The sequence below is a fragment of the Trichosurus vulpecula genome, chromosome 4, assembly GCF_011100635.1.
Source record: "Trichosurus vulpecula isolate mTriVul1 chromosome 4, mTriVul1.pri, whole genome shotgun sequence".
Taxonomy (NCBI): domain Eukaryota; kingdom Metazoa; phylum Chordata; class Mammalia; order Diprotodontia; family Phalangeridae; genus Trichosurus; species Trichosurus vulpecula.
Window position 1 is genome coordinate 432,589,975 of NC_050576.1, and position 14,302 is coordinate 432,604,276.

Sequence of the window (14,302 nt, forward strand, 5' to 3'; positions counted from 1 at the left end):
GCAAGCCGAAAGGCTACCTCGGGGTCTCCAGGGCGCGGGAACCCTCCGCTCCGAGGGTCCGGCCGGATCTCCGAGGGGGTCGGGAGGCGGCCCCCCCCCCTGTGCTGGGAAAGATGGTGCGTCCCGCTCGGCCACGGTCACGTGGGCGCCTCCTCTGTGACGTCGGCCGCTTCAATGTAGCAAAGCTCGGCCTCTGGAATTCTGAGAACTAATTTGCTATTCGGTGACATAAGAGGGGGGAGCGTGCGCCGCCTTCCCGGGGTCCGGGGCTCCTTCCCTGTCTCGCGCCCATAAACACCACCACCACCTCCACGAGCTCAGGGCACCAAACGGGGGGCAGGGGCTCCGAGCCCTCGGAGGAAGCCCGCCTGCCCAGATGTAGGTTAGGCAGCTCGAGCCAAACAATAAACACGCATCCAGGGCACGGGGAGAGAGAGGACACAGCAGAGAGGTAGAGCTTTCCAGCTAGGCTCCCAGCACACTGGCAAAGCCGAGTTTGGTGGGTCTTCGTGGTCTGGGTCTCTTTGGGGTGGGGGGAGGTGCTGGGCTGGGGTTCTTTGGGGACCGAGGCGTGGGGGTGGAGGTTGGGGTTTGTGTTGCTGGTGGGCTTTTGTTTGTTTATGGGGGGTTAATTTTTTTTGCTTTTGCCTTCTAATTTAGCTTCTTGCAAGTTTCTGCTCTCATATTAAAAAGCCCGTGAGCCCCGGGTGCCTTCGGATCTTCTTTGCGGGTGCTGTTGTTGGGTGTTATTTATTATTATTCTTTTAAAGCTGGGCTGCTTCCAGCATTTGAAGGGGGACTTTGATTAGGTGGTAACCTTCTGGAAGAAGCGTAATTTGGGGTCGTAGATGGTGATCTTTCTGCCCCCTCCTTTGCCCTCCTCTCCCCGTGGCCCCCTCCCGCGGGCAGATGTATTTTATGTTCTCATCCTTCCAAATCCCGCTGCTCCCCCCCCCTCACGTTCTGCTCTAGGATCACAGACAGGATTGGGGCTCTGTTCTCTTGTTCCTTTTCAGGACTGTAAGTGGTAGCTTTGCTCTTTTACTGTTTTTGTTGACTCTTGTGAAATAGATTTCATGTTGTAATGAAGGGGGAGGGGGGACGACAAATCACGGGGACAAATAAATTCATCTCTATTTTTGGTTTCTCTTGGTTTTCCTGTGAATCAAGGGCATTGTAAAAAAAAAAAAAGAGAGAGAAAAAAAATCAGCTGGGAGAGAACAGAGAACAGTGAGAGGGAATTCTCCAGGCCTGCTTGGCCGGGATCAAGAAGGCTGAGCATGGATTGGGAACAGACCGTGCTCATGGGCCGCGCGGCCCAGCCTGGCCCAGCCCGGCCCAGCCCAGCTCAGCCCCGAAGGGCTGTGCACTTTACATCAGATTTATGGGAGGGGGCATACAGCTACGACTTATTTTTTTAAGCCAACTCGCTGCCCAAGTGCACTGTGAGGCCTGGCTTGTTTTTGTTCTTAGCTGACAGTTTCTCTATTTAAATGTGGTTGGGGTTTTTCCCCTCCTACTCATCCCTAGATGAAGGAGATTCTTCCTTGATTTCTGTCTCTGTTTCTCTCTACATATGGCAACTAATGATATTTCAGATTCCTCAACACTTAATCCCAAATGTTCAGACCAGAAGTCCCCATAAGAGGCCGAGGTGTACCCTTCAGCTGATTCCAAGTCCTATTCCTTCAGGCAACTCATTGAAAAACAGAAATCTCTGAAGGTTTGTTGCCTTTCTACAAAGTTATGCCCATCTGGGTCTCCCCCCTCCAATAAAGTTAGAAAAAAAATCCTTTTATATTCACTTGTAAGGGGGCAGGGCTATGAAAGTGAAAGCTCCGGACTTTTTTTTTTCCTGGCAGGTCTCTCTCTCTCTCTCTCTCTCTCTCTCTCTCTCTCTCTCTCTCTCTCTCTCTCTCTCTCTCTCTCTCCCCCCCCCTCCCCTCCCCCCCCAATGCCTCTCCCAGAAGAAGTTAGGCACCAAAGAAGGCTTAGGATGTTCTCTGGATATTGCGCCCCAACACCTGGCAGAGTTCACCAGGCTTGGGTTTTTAGAAAGGATCAGAGCCACTTCTAGGGAAGACTGTGGTGTTTTACACCAGGGCCAGAGAGAAACAAATACATCGCCTGGGGTGTGACCATGTGAAACCCGAAGAGTCCAATACTTTATTGACAGATGGATTTCTGCAGAAAGCAGTGCTTTGTAGAGTGTTCTTTGGGAAATGCAGAGGCCTAATCTCCCCTCTGTTGTTGGAAATAAAATTCAGGCCATCTCCCCCTGCCCCCAACCCCCAGCCCTAATCAGCTTTTCCTGGTTGGCCCTCCAGCACTTATTTTCATGGAGTTTCAAGTAGATTTCTTCCTGCGCCAGAAATAGGGCAATTTTTTTTTTTTTACCTCTCAATAGTTTATTTCTTTGTATTTTTTCCCTTGCATCTTTTATCTGGAGTGTGTATTTGGAGATTCTTTACCGAAGCAGGTGAAGACAGACCTTTGGTTGTATCTATACCTGTTCACTCCTCAGCATTTTCCCACCACTCTACTGATTTTGCTGGGAAATCCCTCATAAACCTCTCTGCAGGCCCTACACTCTCCCCTGCTACAGCGACCTGCTGCAGGTCTCCTGCACCTTTTCCCTCTTGCCACTCTGGGCTCAGCCCCATGGGGGCACTGCAGAGCAGAGTCAGAGCCTGGATGCATGTTCTTCCACTCCAGCCCCCACCTCCTCAAGCTGAGGGAGACAGGGAGGGAGGGAGGTTTGGGGGAATGAAATTCACTATTCGATCACCTCTGTTCATCATGGGTTTGGGCGCTTGGAGTGACAGCGATGGTCAGGTTAGAGGACTGGCCTATGCCAATATCAGCAGGATCCAAGGGACTGCTTTTTGTTTTTATTTATTACATCTCTAGTTGGATCTTAGTTGGGGGGCATGTGAGGATTGGCAGGGAATGTAGGCTGTTTGTTAAAAAAAAAAAAGAAGATGTTATAAAATTTAGAAAATAATTTAAGATACCTGCCCCACTTGTGAAGTGGACTAACTTCTCTTTACCCTCCAAACTAAAAAGAGCCCTGTGGGCTCTGGAGTAAACACTCCAGTTTTAAACACCCACAGTAACACAGATTATGCTATCTCCTGAACCCTGTTAAAGGCCCTTGACCAAGGGGATCTGCCTCCCAGCCCTTGCAAGGCCTAAATGCAGACGTTGGCCATTCTGTTCTGTGGAGATTCCTTCCAGAATTTCCTCCATTTTCTCCCTACTAGAAACCAGGGAGGAGGGATCATTAATAGCAGACCAGGGCAGCCCCTGACCACTAAGGAGTGGTGAGGTAGTAACATCTGAGAAGGGGCTAGAGGTAAGACAAGGTACTTTTGGACAGTACCTGAACATCAATGGGTCGGGGTCACCTGCTCCGATTGGGAGGGGGGTGGAATGTGGGCTCAAATGTCATGAATTAATAGTCGCTTAGCACTGTCACTCAAAATAGAACAGCAGAGAACAGTTCCTCAGTGGGGGGGGGGGGAGGGGAGGGAAAAGGAGGGAGGAGGGTTCTATTGGGTCTTGCTCACAGCTGCCGGGTAAATATAAACTTTAATACAAATGCCAATGGACTACTCCTAATATTACATCTATTTAAAGAAAAGGACAGATTTTCACGTTCAGTTTCTTTCTTCCAGCCCAGCTACTGAAGATAAAGTCGCCTTTTTAAAAGAAACCTACCCTTGTCCTAACCATGCAGTGTCCCGGCCCCCCCCCCCCACCTCCAAGTCCTCACCAAAACAAATAGAAGTGGGAACTCCCGGGAGATAGAGGCACAGTCCCTTAATAATACTGTCACTTCAGACTTTCTTTCCTCCTGCCTGCCCTAAGGATTTTGTCTTTTCATCTTTCCGGCTCCCTCTCATGGTGAATAGCACCCTTGGGGTAGGCATTAACGTAAGGCTATATGCCTCGGCATAATTTTCAAGGAAGAAAACCCATATTCTCATAGAAGGAATAAGTCAATCTGCCGGTGGGTCATCTGGGTTTCCACGTTTTGTTATTTGTGTATTTAGTTAGGGACCAGGGCTGCAGCTGGTATCTGCCTTCTGATGACAGTTCGGGCTTGGGGGCTATTTGCCTCCTCCGGGCAGCAATATCACTGCTTAAGGTACAGGCAAGACGTCATGTGCCTGGCTTCAGGTTTTGCCCATCCATCCCCTTGATTTGCATGAAATCACATTTCCTCCCCCCACCCCCTTTCCATTATCATGAACAAACTTCAGCATTGCCCTGCTGTCACTTGGAAGTCGATGGTTTGTTTAAAATAGGCTTTAGACCGAGCTTGGCCGATGTCAGAACACCTTGGGACTGGAGGATCTATTTCCGAGCTCCTGAAAAGAGAATTGAACTTGATTTCAATTCACACATTTTGCCTGCTGCCTTGAGCTGAATTTCGTGGAGCCAGTGGTGTGTCCCTCGTGAGAGTGTGTGCTTGGTTTTGTTTTTGGTTTTGTTTTTCAGAAACCCTCCCAACCTAGTTTTCCCCAGTGCATTAATTTTCCAAAACTTCCCAGGACTTATTTATGAAAAGGAAATGCATGGTGAGTGCTTAAAATAGAGAAATAATTAGGAAAGGGAGGGAGAGGGGACCTCTTGTTTATGGTGTTGGGGCCCTGTCACTTCGGATAACAGGGTTATCTCTCGCTTCCCATGAAACCCTAGCATGAGGCAAGGCCGAAGCGCAGGACGTACCTCGGCTGTTTGCAAACCAAGCACGCTGGGGCCTGGCCTGCCGGGCTCTCTACGCAGAGACTAGGAGTGGAAAAACTGGATTTGCGTGTCGGGCCTGCCTCTTTTTTTTTTTTTCCTTTCCTCTGCTTTCCTCCTCGCACACGCCTTCTGTACACCTGACCGTGCGGAAGCCTATGGGAAGGAGCAGCCAATTGCTCGGAGGGCTGAAGAATGTGCCCAGGGACGGCATTGGTATTTTTCCACTCGCAAACCCACAGTGACTTGTTTATTTCACCCTCCCGTAAGGAGCTGTTCAGGGGCCTGAAACCCTAGTTCTGGGGTTGCCCAGGCACCAGGAGATGGACGCAGCAGGGCAGAGAACAGGACTGCTTCTCCCCAGCCTGGGGACCCATGTTCGTGGGGCCTGGGTCACTCCAGACCTAGGACCTGAAAAGGGGAAAGGAGAGGGGGCCACTGGGGCTGGAGGGGAGGGGGTTAAAATTTAAACTGGCAAAGTCAAGTAAAAGCTGGCCTCCCCTCTATCAATTTTTAACCAATTGCAGACCAAAGTCTGGGATTGTGCTGAGGGGGTCAAAAAGCTGCTGGCAGATAAAATAAACCCCAGGGTGGCAGGGGCAGGTCGGGAGACCTTGTACCTTTGACCTCCTGTAACTGCCTCAACAAAAGTGACAGTTGGATTGGTTTTCCTGCCCCAGAGCCCGGTTTTTGAAAACAGCCCAAGAAAGGACTGAGGATACAGAAGTGGTGTGAGGGCAGGAGCCTCAGCAGAAGCTCCCAGGCCCTGGGTGTGGGCATTTGGGAGCATGTCACAACCATCACGTGGCTTATTAAAAAGAAAAAAAAAACCTAGAGAGAAATTCCTAGTAAGAAACTTTGAGATGGCTCAGCCCGGCTGCATTCAGGGTAATTATTTGATGTCAGAGGAAATAGCAGATCAGGAGTATACCTTCCTTCCTTCAAAAGAAAAAAAAATGCCTTCATCTGCCAAGCACTAACTCTGAGAGCAGAAAGACTCCTATCAGTATTTCCTATGCTTTTTTTTCAAACTTTTCTCTACAAAGTCTGAAACTCTCTCACTTAATTGTCTTATCCCAATTGACCCGATCCCACAGCAGAGATAGAATATTGGAGGGGTGGGGAGGGAAACAAAAAAAGCCAAAACAAAAAACCTGTGCCCTTGAATCAATGTTTATGGAAAATTCAGTTAGGGTGGGGGTGAGGAACACTGAAAGACACTGGGAGACTACTGCTAGGGAGGCAGGTACCTGGCCAGGGAGAAAGGGGCTCATCTGGAATGGGGAGGGGGGGGAGAGAGAGAGGAAGGGGAGAGAGAGAGAAACAGAGGGGGAGGGAGGGAGAGAGAAACAGAGAGAAGGGAGGAGGGAGAGAGAGAGGGGAGAGGGAGAGAGGGGAGAGGGGGAGAGAGACAGAGAGAGAAAGCTCTATGTGGTAGCTTTCTCTTTTTTCACAGATTCTTCTTGGAGTGGATACAAAGCCAGCCTCTGAGTCAGTGAGCCTTGGGACCCAGACCTGCTTCTGACACATACTGACTGGATGACCCTGGGCAAGTCACTTAGTGACTCTCATTGCCCCAGGCAGTCCATAAGACTATAAGTTGTGGAGCAAGTACCAACCTGAACTGGGTAGGATACTGCACCAATGCAATTGCTTCCCTGATCCAAAACAACAACAAACCCAAGCACAAATCTCAAAGGTTTCTAAGTGAAGAAGGAATACTAGAGCTATGAGCCCTCTAAATTTCAGAGCCCTGGGGCAAAGTTCTAGTCACCATGCCCTAGTTGCATCCCCTGCCCCAGTTTCATCTGTGCTTGCTATCTCTAAAACACAAGGAGTCCCTTCCAATTTTTTCACCAGTTTCTTTGCAATCCTGTGAAAAATACGGCTCCTATAAAAACTGGAGAGGGAAGAGGAGACAGAGCCTACCTCCTCAGACTTTAAGCTACTCCCTTGCATTAAAGTTGAAGAGGGGTTGGTAGAAGCTGCATTTTCTCTCTTGGTCTCTGGAGGCATAGTAACAGCATTGTTTATTTCGGACGGGCTTGGCATTGCTTTAAGAAGCACAGCACTAGGGCAAGATGAGGCCAAACCTCTGTCAAGCTCATTTAATTGGCCCTGGCTCCACAGTGTCCATTCATTGAGGCAGTGCATTTTTATTGAGCACCTGAGGAAGACAAGGCCCTAAGTTGTCTCACCTAAGCCCCTCACACAGCAGATGAGGTACCCCTTCTGAGAGGTCAGGGGCCTAGAGGAGCCAAATAACCCAACCTCTTGGGCCTCAATTTTCTCATCCGTAAAAGGGGATTATAAGAGTCTAAGATCCCTTGTAGCTGTTGATCCCGTGAATAGCTTTTAGTTGATCCCCTGGAGACTGGCGTTCAGTGATCATTACCTCCCACTACCATAGAATAACACATCTGAATAAGAATCTTGTCTATCCCATTCCAACAAAGGCTTATCCAGCCTTGGCTTAAGCACTTGCAGAAAGAGAGAACACCCCTCAAAGCTCCCCAACTCTGCTCAACACACTTTGGGATGCAGCTCTCTCTCCTGATAGGCAGCTTCTATTTGTCAAGAGGGTTTTCCTTATTCACATTGGGCCTTAATCTGTCCAGACAACATTCTCAGCCATTGATCCTAATTCTGTCTTCTGGAACCAAACAGAATTGGTCTACTCCCTTTTTTAACACGAGGACCCTTCCTTAAATCTTCTCTCCAGGATAAACATACCCAGTTCCTTCAACTCTTCCTCACATCGCATAAACCAAAGGCCTTCACCATGGGATTACATAGATAGATGGTATATAGTGCATTTACTACCCATTTATTGTGTTCCAGGCACTGTCTTCAGTGCTGGAAATACAAACAAGCTCCTGCCCTCCAGGAGCTTAAATTCTGCTTTAGGAGAAAATAGTACATAAAAAAGGGCTTCAAAGGGGAAAGAGAGAAAGAGTGGAAGCCTACTTGGGCTACAAGTGAACATAGCTCAGAAGTAGCATAGAAGCCTGATTCTTGGCAAGAGAAGGGAAGAAGGTTCACTTCCCAAAGCCCAGGCACCACAGAGAGTCAACGGTGAGACAGAGAGACATTTTTATAAAGGTCTTGCTTTGTGCAGGGCCCTGTGTGAAGGAAGTGCTTCTAGGGCTTGGTAGGGGCCAAGAGTGACGACAGAGTACAGGCAGCATGGTGAGTTCCTCCAGGCCAGAGACCGCCATTTTTGTTTTCTGTTATCACCAGCAGGACCTCAAACACAATAGGTACTTAATGAATGTCCTTGGATGAATAGGTATTGATTGTTGATCCCTCTTTGGAGGATCAATGTCCCTAAAATGTGGCCCCCTGAGCCATAGAGGAGCATGGTGCTCCAGGTATCATCTGACTGGCCAGGAGTGCATGGAGCCATCACTTCCCTAGTCCTGGTTGCTTGGCCTCTTCATGTTGCTGAAGATCCCATTAAGTTTTTCAGTGGCTGGCTTATTTTGACCTTATACCCCCCAACCCCACTCCCAAATGCCCAAGTCTTTTTTAGGCAAACATACTTCCTTCATCATGTCCTTAGGAAGTTGTTTTTGTTGAATGCAGACTTGACATTTTGTCCTCTTCATTTTTGTATTATATTTGGCCCAATGTTCTAACTTGTCTAGATCTTTTTGGGTCCTGTTTCTGTCAGTCAGTAAGATAGCTATTCGAACCAGCTTTGCAAGTTCAATAAGACTGTCATCTGTGCCTTTATCCAAGTCACTGATGATGTCAAATAGCACAGGCTGTCTTGCCCTATGGACCTGGCACAATTCATTTGGACTGGCAGCCAACCGCATTATCAGAATCCTGAGTTTTTGCTTCCAAATAAGTTAACAAATCACTTAATTGGGAGAACCCTAAGTACATCCACGACTCTAGGCAAGATGGGTACAAAAGAGGAATATGGGAAACAAAGTGCTCTAAAAACTGAATCCTAATTTTTCATTGAATTACATCCTAATAATAACTCACTTTCCATAAGGCCTGCTCATTACTCCCTTAATTCTGCCTCTAATTCCAGAGATGTTTTTGATTCCTTTCTGATCAATCATCATTAGGCAGAGGCCACTAACACATCTCCCCTCAGATCTATACTCAAGGAAGCACCAGTTCCACCAGTCAATGCCCACTCAAGAGGAATTCCTGCCTCCACAGAATGCTGGGTAAGTTGTCATCCCCCCTCTGCTTGAAGACCTCCAAAGGAGAGGAAGCCACTCCCTACCTAGGCAGCATATTTGGGGATATTTGGGGATAGCTCCAATTATGAGAAAGTTGTTTTGTTTCTTTTTACCTAGTGTAGATCAACCTCTTTCCAACTTCCATCCACCATTCTTGGTTCTACCCTTTAGGGCCAAACAGAAGAAATGTAATCCCTTCACCACATGATAACCTTTAAAATACTTGAACAAAATTATCATATGCCTCTTTTGTCTTTCCTTTTCCAGGCTGAATGTTCTATGTCCTTTGGACATTGATCCTCAGAAGACATGGAGAGGACTTAGGGCCCTTGCCAGTTGTCCTCCCTTGGACATCCACCTTATCAATGCCCTTAAACCCAACTATGCCCAGAACTAAACACCACACTCTAGATGATATTTGACAGGGACAGGATACAGAGGGACTTTCATCTCCTTACTCCTGGGAACTCTGCCTCTATTAATGCAAGCCGAGATGGCTACAGCTTTTGTGACTGCTGTATCATACTACTGGCTGCTTGCAGTTCACTGAAAGTCCCCAGATCTTTTTCAGGTAAACTCACTGTCTACCTCTCCCTAACACATTTTGGACTTGCATCACTGGTTGTTTGGTACTCAAATGGAAGACTTTATATTCATTCCTATTGAATTGCATATTGTTAAATTCAGTCCAGTGCTCCACCTTGTCAAGAACCTTTCAGATCCTGACTCTGGTGTCTCTGTATCTTCAGCTTTGCATCAGCCTGCAGATCAGATGAACATGCCATCTAAGCCTTTGTACGAGGCATTGCTAAAGTTGTGGCACAGCACGGAGCCAAACGCGGATGCCTGGGGCACTTCCTGCCATGTTAACATTGAACCAGAACTAGAACTCGTTAGGTCCCATCCTCCAACCAGATCTGCCTCCACCTCTTATTATTATCATCTGGTGCACGTGTCTTCATATGATCTTGCAGAATGGCATGAGAAGGAACTACTTTAGCAAAAGTCTGCTTCGAATCTTGGTAAATAGTACCTTGCAATCAGGGTAGTTAAGTAGATCTTAATAAACGTGCTCATACATTTGGGTTTCTCAGAGATCAACATGAACAGTTACCCATGATAAATTTTATTATAAGGCAAACAATCCTCCCCGTCTAGCTCTGTTTTGTCAATTCAAAATTTTGCATATGGTAAAAGCCAGACTATTGTGCAATCCAGCTGAGAGAATGAATGGTAAGAAGACTCATGAGGGAACCTGCTCCCAATCTCCTGATCAGTGGAGAAGGTAAGAGCTCAGAGGCAAAGTGAGACACGTGGTGCTTTGGCCATGACCAATGACTACTTGGGTTTGCTGGACTATATATGTTTGTAGCAAGTTTTGTTTTGTTTAATTCTCAATTGGGAATGAGGCTAGGTTGGGAGGGTGAGAAGGTAGATTTTTAATGATTGAATACACACGCACACATAGATAGCTAGATAGTGTGGGTAAGTATATGTGTATATATAAAATACACACATTTATTAAAGGGTATGGAAAGACATCATGGAGGAGACATCTCTAGAGAGACAAAAAGGGTTTGATTGGGGGTCAGAGGCTTCAAATCCTAGCTCTTCGTACAACCTGCATCACCTTAGGCAAGTCACAATCTCTTTGAGTCTCAGCTTCATCCTTCGTAAGATAAGGATGTTGCAATAAGTTGTGAATCTCTGAGCTCATGAAAAGGCCATCTTTCACTGAGACAGTGGGTCATAATTCCAGAAGCTCCCAGTTGACGGTGACTTCAGTGGTCACCTAGTCCAACCAGGGCTCAGCAAGTATGGCTGGTCCCAGATCCAGCACTTGCTCAGATATAGCCAGAGAGTCAGCTCATATTACCATCGTATCGCGTTGATTTCAGGAAGCATTTTCTGCCATCAAGTCCAAGTCTGCCTCCTTGGAAGCCATGTCTATTCCTCTGAGGACACACCTAATCCCTCCTTCATGTGACAGCCCCACCAGTAGCTCCATATTCTCAGCCATCACCCCGGGCCTCACTGCTGTCCAGACCAAATGTTCCTAACTCCTTCAAAACACCTTCATATGGCTTGATCTTTTGACCTTTTGATCTCCTCAGGCCCTGTGTTCTTCTTCCATCTACACCGACTCTCCTGAACCATAGGCTAAATAGAACTTCTTTTACATGGACCAAAAATGTTGCTGGAGGGGACAAGGTCAGAGAGCAGTCATGTCATGGGAGGGGAATTGCCAGGTTCTCTGGAGAGTTCATTTATCCTGTGCTCTAGGAAGGTGGTGCCAAGGAATGAAATCTGCTCTGCTCCCAGCTGAATATCAGGACCCTGAGACAAAGGCCTGCTGGCCCCTTGATAGTTTAATGCTCACATGTGGACAATTAGTCCCTTCATCAGAACCACCTCCTGCCTCTTCCTGGTTGCCATGGAATGCAGTGTGTAATGTCTGGATTCCTATAATGCAGCCTGACATTGTGTTAGCTGATGCAAACGGCCATAAGAACATTGGTTTCTTTTTTTTTTTTGAGTCTCTAGTTGTGTTTCTTGTTTGGCGTTGGTGCTCTCTCACCTTCATTTTGCTTGCATATGGCAGCCAAACCCAAAGGGTTTCTTGCTTCTTGAGCTGCACTTGTGAGCCTGAACTTGAGCCCACTGGAAGGAGTGTGTTTGGGGTCCTTGGGGTCCAGTACTGAAGTTAGATATCATCAGTTCTTGATAAAATGACTTGACTGATGCCAAGAAATAGAGGGAATGAAGCAAACCATTTCACCTATTCCTTTTAATGAGTTTTTTGTTCTTTAAGAACATGAAAATTTGATACAGAGACTAGGTCATGGGAGTAGAATTCTTGCAGTAGGAAGAGATCACAAAAGTCATCTATTCTGGCCCTCTTATTTTACAGGTGAGGAAACTGAGTCAGAGAGCTGTTTGGTGCCTCATCTAATGTCACCCAAGCAGTTAGTAGCAGAATTGGGATGGGGATCCAGGTCCTAGGCCTCCAGCTCCCGTGAATCACTTTGCTCTTTCTCGACTGTCTCACAATGGGGTGGGGGGGCTAGGTTTTCCAGGGCTCTACTGGATTGTGGAAGCTTGGGCAGCGGGGTGAGCCTGACCCCAGACTGTTTGCCTGTGCACTCTGGAGCCCAAGGACCTGACACTGTCTAGGTGACTTTGGACAGGGCATTTGCAATCCTTGGGCCTCAGAAGGCTCCTAGGTCCGGATCTGGGGTCCTGTGAGCCCCAGTTCCCAGAGGCTGGTCTACAAAGTTCTGACCACCATCTGGTTATTTTCACTATTGTTCCCCATAGATACTGACAGCTACTTTCTGCTGAGACACGGGAAGGGTTGTGATATTCCAAAGGCACAGCTGTGACCCTTTTGTGCCCTGCTCCCAAAGCCCCACTGCCTCCCTCGGGCCTCTAGGTTCAAACCCAAATGCCTCTGATTGGCATTTGAAGACCTTGAGAAGTGCCTTTGCAGGCTTATTCAAGTCAAATCAGCCCCCACCTTTGACATTTTACTTCCAACCTTTACACCTTTGCCCAAGCTGGCCTGGACTTGGCAAGCCATCCTGCCTCTTCTTATAATACCTAGCTTTTTTCAAAATGAACTGAAGTATCACCTTCTATCTGAGGCCTTTCCTGAGACTATCTCTCTCCATCCCACTTACTTTTTGTTGACTCAGTTTACATTCATTATTTAGATACACGTGTAAATAGAAAACTTAAATCATAAATGTGTGTACGTGTATCTGTTATGTAGGTGCTTTGGGAATGGAGCGGTGCTGGTCCTGGAGTCAGGAAGATTCAAAAACTTCCTAGCTGTGTGACCCTGGGCAAGTCACTTCACCCTGTTTGCCTCAGTTTCCTCATCTGTAAAATGAGATAGAGAAGGAAATGGTAAACTACTCCAGTATCTTTGCCAAGAAAATCCCAAAATGGATCACAGAGAGTTGGACATGACTAAAAATGCCTGAAAACATTAACAAGCTTGGAGGAGGGGACTGTTTCTTTTTTGTCTGTGTGTCTCTGTGTCTGTGTGTCCCCAACGCCTTGAATAGTATCTGGTACACTGGAGGAACTTAATAAATGTGTGTTAATGCAATCTCCATCAGCGGGAGGGAGGGCCCACACTGAAAGAAGTCATCGTGGCTCGTGTGGACTCCCTTAGTCAATACACTAGCAGTCTCCAATCACCTGGAATCCCAGTGGCTTTCACTGAATAAACTTCTATTTCTAAAGGCCTTTAGAACAGCAAAATACCTGAAGCCTGGAGCAAGAAGATAAAGAAAAGGTTATTGATGATGATGCAAATATAGGTGATGTTTGGGGAAGGCACAGTCCGAGGTCAGGGGTCAGAGGATCCAGAGTTGGCAAGGATTTGAGAAGTCATTGAGTCCAACTCCATCACTTTCAGAAGGAGAAAGGGAGGTACAAGAAGGTGAAGGAACTCTCCTAGTATTTGTGAGATTTGGCAACATGGAGAAGTCATTGGGTCACTAGCTTTAGCCTGACCATTTAGAACTTATTGCAGTGTGGGGGTTTCCCAAAGCCAGGAAACCTCTATTAAAATCCTCCTTTCATGTCTCCTCATGGCACAAAGGTGAACCTGGGCCCAAAGACAGTTGGCCGGTGGAGCGTAAGCCCAGGTAAGCCTGACCAAATTAGGAAGAGTTGGACTCTCTTTTGTCTGAAGACCAGCTGGGCAATCAATCGATCAGACAACAGCCCATCATTAAGCATCTGCCATATGCCAGGCATTGTGCTAATCTATGACAAAAACAATACCGTTCTTGTCCCCGAGGTGCTTCCATTCTGATCAATCAGCACACAAGCATTTAGTGAAGAGCTGACTGTGTGCCAGTCACTGGGGATGAAAAGACAAAATCAAAATAAACTTTGCCATCTGGGAGCTTGATCAATCAGCTGCCATCTAGTAAGTACCAACTCTGTGCTAGGGACCGCTTGTCATTCTGGGTGTGGAAAGGAAGCCCCCAGATGACCCCTTTTTGGTCACAGCCATGGGCAAGAGGTCATGAGCTAGGTGGGGAGAGAAAGCACCTCCCTAGAATAGGAATTACAGATGTTCCCAATCACTGGAGTGAGTCTAGGAAAATGTAACTCACTGTGATCAAAGAAGAAGAAAAAATACGCCAGCAAATAGCCAGCCTTTGAATTCTTGAAATGCAGAATTGGAAGCAGCCCATTTCCCAGTAAGAGGAACTGAAATCCAGTTTTAGGTCCTTCTTTTGGATGTCTCCTTCCTCTTTCCTTCCATGTACTCCTACCTTGGCCCCACCCAGGTCCTCTGCAGCAGCTAAATGGGAAAAAAATTTTACTTT

The 14,302-nt window shown here is 47.1% G+C and overlaps 1 long non-coding RNA gene across 5 annotated transcripts; it reads left to right on the plus strand.

Moving 5' to 3' along the window:
- Nucleotides 1-289: 289 nt before the first annotated feature.
- On the plus strand, nucleotides 290-11,446 carry LOC118847867. 5 transcript variants are annotated; one of them, XR_005010228.1, is made up of 8 exons: nucleotides 290-499; nucleotides 661-1,723; nucleotides 4,504-4,583; nucleotides 6,206-6,377; nucleotides 8,795-8,936; nucleotides 9,219-9,522; nucleotides 9,701-10,236; nucleotides 11,066-11,446. It is a non-coding gene; the product is annotated as an uncharacterized LOC118847867 (long non-coding RNA). The 5 variants fall into 5 exon arrangements; XR_005010225.1 differs by having other exon boundaries at nucleotides 9,219-10,236; XR_005010226.1 differs by having other exon boundaries at nucleotides 1,599-1,723; nucleotides 9,219-10,236.
- The last annotated feature ends 2,856 nt before the right edge of the window (nucleotides 11,447-14,302 follow it).